General features: G+C 42.6%; 1 protein-coding gene across 2 annotated transcripts in view; it reads left to right on the top strand.

Moving 5' to 3' along the window:
* The window catches only part of SCRN1 (secernin 1), a 67,394-nt gene that overhangs the window by 12,897 nt on the left and 47,661 nt on the right, over window positions 1-6,836 (top strand). The window contains exon 1 of one of the 2 annotated variants that reach the window (XM_019535419.1): window positions 1,155-1,188. The exons of the other annotated variant lie outside the window; for it this stretch is intronic. The gene's annotated coding sequence lies outside the window, so the exon portion shown is untranslated. Of the gene's footprint in view, window positions 1-1,154; window positions 1,189-6,836 lie in introns of those variants that run through there. 2 annotated transcript variants of the gene reach the window in all.

Raw genomic sequence — 6,836 nt, 5'->3', positions numbered from 1 at the left:
TGCTGCAGGTTTTTCCTCCCAAGGTGGAGAACCTTGCATTTTTCGGTGTTAAACACCATCTGGTTCTCATTCACCCATTTCCTGAGCCTGTCAAAGTCAGCCTCCTGTCCTCAGGTATGGATGCTTTATCCCAAAGTTTGGTATCATCGGCGAACTTGGCCAGTCCACTTCTGACTCCAATGTTCACATCATTAATGAAAATGTTGAACAATACAGGTCCAAGGACAGAGCCATGAGGGACCCCATTGGTCACAGGGCACCATGACAATTGACTTCTGTCAACCACCGCCCTCTGGGCCCGACCACAGAGCCAATTCCCCAGGCAGCAGATCATGGTGGACCCGAGGCTGCAGTTAGCCAGTTTTGCCAAGAGGTGGTCATAGGATACCAGATCAAAGGCTTTTTTGAAGTCAAGATATACAACATCAGTCTCTTCTCCCTTGTCCAGTTTATAGGTCACCTGGTCATAAAAAGAAATAAGATTGGTTAAGCAAGACCTACCTGCAACAAACCCAGACTGGCTGTCCCTCAGGATGTTGCCATCGGCCAGTTCATTAAGAATGGCCTCTTTTCTAAGCTTTTCTAAAACCTTCCCTGGGATAGCAGTCAGGCTGATGGGCCCGTACTTTGCCGGATCCACTTTCTTCCCTTTCTTGAAGATAGGCACCACATTGGCCTTCTTCCAGTCTTCGGGCACTATACCAGGGTGCCAGGAGTTCTTGAAGATCCCCGCCAGGGGCTGAGCTATGATGCTAGCCAGCTCCTTGAGTACCCTGGGGTGCAGATTGTCAGGGCTGGCTGACTTGAAGGTGTCCAGCCTCACAAGGTGTTCCTTCATGAAGTCAACATTGATGGAGGGCAAGGAATCTCCTTCACTCAGGCCTCCCTGTCCTGTGATGGGCAGGGGTGTCCTGTGGAACAGGTGAAAGACCGACACAAAACACCCATTTAGTAGGTTGGCTTTTTCCTGGGCGTCAATTGTCAGTCATCCTATCTGGTTTAGCGGGGGTCCAATGTTGCCCTTGCTTTTCCTCCAGCTCCTTGCATATCTAAAAAAGGACTTTGTATTATTATCCTTGATCCTAGTAGCCAGTTGGAGTTCTGTCGCAGCCTTGGCTTTCCTGGTTTGCTCCTTGCTGGTCTGGACCAGTGCAAAATATTCCTCTTTGGAGGTGGTTCATCAGCATGGTAGGCTGTGCCTCTTAATCTCCTGTTTAGCCTGTTGGCAGAAAATTGTGAAATGTAATAAAAGGTAAACACATCTCATGTCAGAGGAAACTATGACTTTCAGATTTTTTTAAAACTAATAGTGGACACATAGGGAACTTCGGTGTATTTTATGCTGCTGAATTAAAATGCTTACTGTACTTTTGGGCGGGGAGGGTGGAAAAATTCATGTCCTATTAATTGTTTCCCCTTTCTGGAGAAGAATGTTATTTTCAAATAAAACCTTTATTTTGGCAACCTGTACCTGTGATTTACGAAAAGGAAGTAACATGAAATGAAACTGTCCAACATGGAGTTAAACACTTAAAAAAACTTAAGTCCTATTAACTTCTCTAGTGCAACAGATTTTGTTGGGGACTCCTAAATATTTAATATAAGAAGTTGGAGTTTTCCAAATACAACTTTTTGTGAACAATAAAGTAGTAATCCTGAAAGTGTACAAAATATTATTCCTGCTACACAGCAATGATGTAAGGTTTTTACTAATCCATTGATTCTCAACCAAGGTGCCATAGCACTCTGGGGTGCCTTGATCCTTTCAAGGGTGCCACAGAGTGTCTCTCAATATTAGCACTGTTAGGTGTGCAACCATGACTCACAAGAGTAAACCCAGAGATTTTAAATAGGAATCCAGAGTGTTCAAAAAAAAAAAAATCTGACCTGTTGTGGTCTTTCTGGGTTCTTCGCAACAGAAGAATTAGTGTATTAGCTTTCACTCTATTTTTCACTACAGAAGACTAAGGGGTGCTATGAATCCTAAAATGATTGAGAACCACTGATCAAATCCATAGATGGATAAGTAGGAAGATGACTTTTTAAATTTCTGTACATGACCTTGATAATACAGTTTCTGGAATACTCTTTACAGTTTTGAAAATACTCTACATATGAAAAGCATTTTAAAAGAACATTGAGATTTGGGAAGAGAATCATAAATACGATTTGAAGGCCCGGGAGAAAGCCTTACAGTGGGTGCATCTACATGTGCAATTATCATATAGCAATAAACTAGGGTACAGTTTGAGCTGGAGGTTATTGCTCCTGTGCACAGCGTTTACACATCTGCCTGGGACCACAGCATATTGAGCCAGGGTGTAGCAGATGGCTGTCGGGAGGTCCGTGGTGGTCAGCCCACTGCCTGGGGCTGCTCCATCTCGGCTCAACATGCTGTGGAGGGGCTGGCTGGACCTTGAGGGTGCTCCAGTGTGGAGCTACCCAGCAGGCAGCCCCCACACTGGAGCACCCTCATGCCCCAGCCAGCCTCAGTCATCTTCTGTGTGTGCATTTTGGTGCCCATAACTACTCCACTAGGATAGTACTTGTCCTAGATGTACTATCCTACAGCAGAGTTAGTTAATTAACTGTGCTGTAATATGGGTGCACATGCTGACAGTAACAATTCACTACAGAATTAATTAGTCAGCTCTGCAGTAAAGCATACACATAGATATACCAAGTTTGGAGGTTAAATAGCTCGATTTCTCTTCAGGAAAAAGGTTACTTAAAGCATACCTCCTTTAAAAAGAAAAAAAATGCTGGATACTAAAGAGCTGTTTAACCTATGGAGAAGCATAACAACAACTAGTGTCTGGAAGCTGAACCAGATACCTTGCATTTAAAAAAAGTTGTAATATTTTAACAAAGAGGGCCAACCATGTGAATAAATTAGTGGTGGGTTCTTATTCTTATCTTCAGATCAAGACTGGATAGGTTTGGGATTTAATGGAAGAGTTACTGGGTAAAGTCTGATGACCTGCACTATACAGGAGATGACGCTAGGTAAGGGGTGGCCTGTGAAGAGACTGGACCTGGATTGCACAGCTCAGGGAATCAGTAGCACACTCCAGTCACAGAGGCAGAGGAGGATCTCTCCAGCATCCTAGCACCTTCAGTTTATTCTTTCTGTTGTAGCAGAGGCAGCATGCACCAGGTCTTAATGCATGACTACCTACCCATTTCCCCATGCAACATCTGCTGACCACCAGGGGTGCAGGGCTGCAGCAGGTGTTGCTTTGTAAGCAGCCCTGCACTCCTGGCAAAAAGGTTGCTCTAGATTTTAGCTGCAAGTTGTAGCAACTTTTTTATTTTTTAAAATTCTGCAGTTTTCTCTTGTATCTTTTAAATATAGTTGTCTATTAAAAAGATTTCCTTTTTTCACCATTCCCTCTCCCTCTTCACAATTAAAGAAACTTCCCACTGAGAATGGGAACAGAAGATGTTTTTCAGCTTAAGGTGTTTCTTTTTTAATGTTGAAGTGCTAAAAAATTCTCTGTATGAAGAGTGAATATGCTGAAGGTGTAATGCATATCCTGCATCACTGTCACAGCACTAGTTGGAATAGAAAACATGAACAGCACATACATTCTTAAAAAGCTACATCTAAATAAATCTTTCATGAAATTGTCACTGCCTTCACACACACATACACATAGCCTCATATATAATGGTAGCCTTGTTCTAAATGTATCACTGAGAACTTAACCCTACATGGGCAAATGCAATCAAGTCCTAATTATGAGACCCTTCTTACAACTTGGAACTGGTAAGACTATCAATATGAAAAATGAACCTGAACTAAAACATTCTAAGCCTTTTATAGGTGGTATATAATATTAAATATAAGGTTTATAATCTCTAAACTTGTCATCCATATTTGTCTTGATATAGTTTTAAGGTAGTCTAGGTGGTGTTATAGGGTTAAGACTGTTTGCCTGGTGGGTGAAAACTCTCTAATGCAAAGTAACTGGTGTCTCACAGAGGGATGCAGAGCTTCAAATCTTTCTGCAACCAAGTACTTAGTATCAAATTTAATAGATTAGTTCATAATGGTAATTTAATTAAATTTAGATCCAATTTGACAGTCTTTAAACCAAATTCCTTACAATGAAGCAACATACTGGAAAAATAAAGGAACACATTAATCAAAGCTACTTTGCAGGCATAAATTAAACAGATTGCCATGGCAACTAGATGGTGTCAACTAAATAAAGTCAGTGGCACACACAATCAAGTTCATTAAATACTTAATTTTTATGAAGCTGTACTTGAGAGAGAGTGAAAAAAATGTCATTAGTAGGGTGACAACTCACAGGTAATAACAGGAGAACCAGAGACTGTTTTCTCTCATCCTTGTGTCTGTGTTCTGAGCTACTTTAAATCATGATTCTATCAATCACTTTCATAAGTTATCTGGACCTTCTTAACTCTTCACCTGAAAAGCATGGTGAAAGTTTTAAAAATATATATGTTAGAGTAGGGTCAGAGTCTGTTTCTACCTGTAGCTCTATTGTTTTTTCCATTTAACCCATTTAAGAATATAGCCAGTAATATCCAGATGGGGATAAGTTGCCATTGTCTAACTTGCAGCAGCATAATGCTTGTATTTCGTGGTATTGCCGATGCTTAATGTACAAAATATAGTACTTTCTATTGGGTGGGGGTAGGAAACCTGTTTCAGCTGAACATTTGTGCTAAGAATAATTAGGACAACTTTGAGTTTATAGTGTCATGTAGAGGGGCATGCCTAGGGTTTTCATACGAAATCTGCCCATGTTGGAGCAGCATACAGTTGTTGATGAAAACGGGCTTCTTGCACTAATAGTTCATACAAGTTGAGGCTATAGTGCTAAAGTATATTTTAAGTAAAAAAATTATAGTAAGATGTTCTTCACAATCTTTTGTTTGTGATGGCTTCCATTTATGTGCTAGGGTCTCATCAAACAGTAGTGCTAGGATCTCATTCTCAAAGAGTAGTTCTTCCCTCTCTTCTCCTCCATAATTCCCCCACAAATGATAGTCCCTGTTTGGAGGAACTAACAACCTAAGCATGGCAGGTGAAGTGGAGTTCAGAGGAATAATAAAAGGTCTATTTATATAATATCACCTTGATTCTTGGAAGTAGTATGGTAAAGATGCAGGAAGTAGGGACCTTGCTGACAAGTGCAAGGAGGATGCACTATGCCTAAGAGTGTGCAGAAAGGTGACTAGTGAAAACCTAGTAAGAGTGGCTGAGAAAAACGTCATAGAGGATGAAGAGGCACCAAAGCTTACTGAAGGTGAGACGTGGATACAGATTAGGTGAAATTTGATACTGGGTAGAAAGCCAATGGAAAGGTCTAGAGAAAGGAGTGCTGTGATCAGGAAAGATGACTCAACAACACTACCTGAAACAAAACTGAAAGTGGGCTGTATTTGAAAAACTGCATCATATACAGTCTCTTTTTTCCTTTCTCCTGGAAATGAGACACACAATAGTTGAGGAAAAATGCCTTCCTAATAAGCTGTGTGCAGTCCCATGTGCATGTATAAACAAAAGTTTAGTACTGATCTCCAGTATTTCTGTAGCAGGAAAGAAAAATAGACATTGGAACAGGGGTCAGCAATGTTTTTGGGCAGAGTGCCAAAAACACCCACAACCTTGACTTGTTAGATGTTGGTGTTGCAGGGGTAGATGGCAGAGGAGCTGTGAGGGGCCCAATTCTTGTTGTGGCAGCACAGCCCCGGCCCCTTCCCCACCATGTGCTCCAACATACGCATGCACCCACTACCTGCAGAGAGCTGGGCTGGGGCTGCATGGACCCCAGTGCAGCTGCTTGCAACTTCCTGGCTGCCTGCCACAGCCAGCCCAGGCTTTGGGCAGGCCCCTTCCACCTGCTACAGAGCCCAGGTTGCTTGCAGGAGGCAGTAGGTGGCTGCAAGCAGCTGAACTGGCATTCATGGAGCCCTGGCCCAGCTTGTTGCTGGTGGTGGGTGCACATGTGCCTTGAAGCAGATGGCAAGGAAGAGACGGAGACTGCACTGCCAAAACAAACATCTAGCCCCTCATGGCTCTCCTGCCATTCGCCCTGAGGTGCACGTGCCAAGCACAATGCCTTTGCTTGCCATGCTCTGGCACATGTGCTGGGGGTTGCCTACTCCTGCATTAGAACTTCTACCGGTTCTGGCCACCAGCTTTAAAAAACAAACAAACCAACCCCCCCCCCCCCTTGATATAGGTAATAATCTCTACCTGCAGTGTACTTCATGAAATAGAACTCTGTACACTTCCATATTGAACTTCAGCAGTGGGAGAGAAGCCCATATTGCTTGAAAAGAAGCTAAGAGCATCACATCGTACTCTAATGAGTCTGTCAGAGGCTAAAGTGATGGCATATTTTGCACATTAGGTTACACAGCAGACATATGAGAGTACAGTCATTTGAACTTAGCGTATCCAGCTGTTTTCTTCAATGTAGTGCACTCCTAACCATAAAGGTTTTAGTGTAGATGGTAGCACTAAAAACTGCATTTGGCACAGTGGAGGATAGTGGGAAAAAATACCATGGTGTATTCCAGAAGGGAATAAGCACCTCTTGGAACAAATGAACTCTGACCCAATACGGGATCTGTGTTTGACACAGGATAAGCACTAACAGTACAGAAAACTTTGTGCTGACAGGGGCCTTATACTGTACATCAAGATACTCAGAAACACTATTTCATAGATTTCATAGACATTAGGGCTGGAATGGACCTCGGGAGATCGAGTCCAGCCCCCTGCCCAAAGGGCAGGAAGTCAGCTGGGGTCATAGGATCCCAGCAAGATAAGCATCCAATTTACTCTTGAAGGT

Source organism: Crocodylus porosus, unplaced genomic scaffold (assembly GCF_001723895.1).
Source record: "Crocodylus porosus isolate Cpor-Errol unplaced genomic scaffold, CroPor_comp1, whole genome shotgun sequence".
NCBI lineage: Eukaryota > Metazoa > Chordata > Crocodylia > Crocodylidae > Crocodylus > Crocodylus porosus.
The sequence above is the reverse complement of the archived record's forward strand: the minus strand, read 5'-3'. Positions and strand labels throughout refer to the sequence as shown.